Genomic DNA, 997 nt, shown 5'->3' with positions numbered 1-997 from the left:
CCCCCCAAAAAAAAACAAAAAACAAAAAAAAAACCAACTCAGATAAAATGAAGCATGGGGGATTTCAATAGATCTTGTTGCGGTACAGTCTGTACACTTACAGTTAGGCAATTAAGACGAAAGAACAACTGACAGAAACGCTATCAATCTGTTTGGCCCAACCAAAGGGGGGGCATACTCACTTTTAATTGCATGTGGTAGTAACAAATAAGGACGGAGAGACCCGGGTGAGGGGGTCGGAGTGTGTAGCTGTTGATTTCTCATAATAATATCTGAATGCAAGAAAGGGATTGAGAGAGCAGTTGCACAATGTGCACTCCTATGTTGGTGCTGTAGGTGACTGTGTATCTAAACACACGTTCTGGGCTGCTTGGACGATGGCACTGATCTGATTGAATTTTGCACTTGGAACTTGTTGACTTCAAAGCGATCAATAAGGCGACTGTTTATTTTAGATGCACATAATTTGCCCTGAGAAATGTTTAAGGGGGGTGGAGGAGAGGGGCACAGGTTTTTTTCCTCCTTTCCTAGAGCTGTTGGAGCGAATGTGATTGCCAGATGGGAGATTTCCCTCTGTGATGTTAAAGCTGTAATATATATTCAGAGCAGATTGGACTGCTGCTTGTGATGAGGAGGATATTACATTTATAAATTTTAAATCGGGAATCGGACAGTATGCTGAAAGCTGGAATTGGATGGTGTAGAAGGTGCGGGCTGTTAAGTGAGATTCCTGGATGATGATGATGATGATGATGATGATAACAACAACAACAACAACAATAATAATAATAATAGTAGTAGTAATACATAATAAACATCGTAGTGGTAGGCTGCCACATACGGGTGCACACCCACTCACCCCCCCCCACACCCCCCCATGGTGCTTGGTTAAATATTTTTGATGTGCTTTCCACCCCCTCCCCCTGAATATTTTAGCTAGCTGAAATTGGTGGGATTTTTTTTTAACCCACGTTTAAAAGAAATGTAACGTAATCAG

The 997-nt window shown here is 41.8% G+C and overlaps 1 protein-coding gene across 2 annotated transcripts in view; it reads left to right on the top strand.

Annotated features, from left to right (window-relative positions):
* The window catches only part of FIGN (fidgetin, microtubule severing factor), a 162,804-nt gene that overhangs the window by 2,411 nt on the left and 159,396 nt on the right, over positions 1 to 997 (top strand). The window lies entirely within an intron of this gene.

Source organism: Gavialis gangeticus, unplaced genomic scaffold, assembly GCF_001723915.1.
Source record: "Gavialis gangeticus isolate Ggan-Ray unplaced genomic scaffold, GavGan_comp1, whole genome shotgun sequence".
NCBI classification, from domain to species: Eukaryota; Metazoa; Chordata; order Crocodylia; family Gavialidae; genus Gavialis; species Gavialis gangeticus.
Note: the sequence above shows the minus strand (reverse complement) of the source record. Positions and strands in the feature narration are given on the sequence as shown.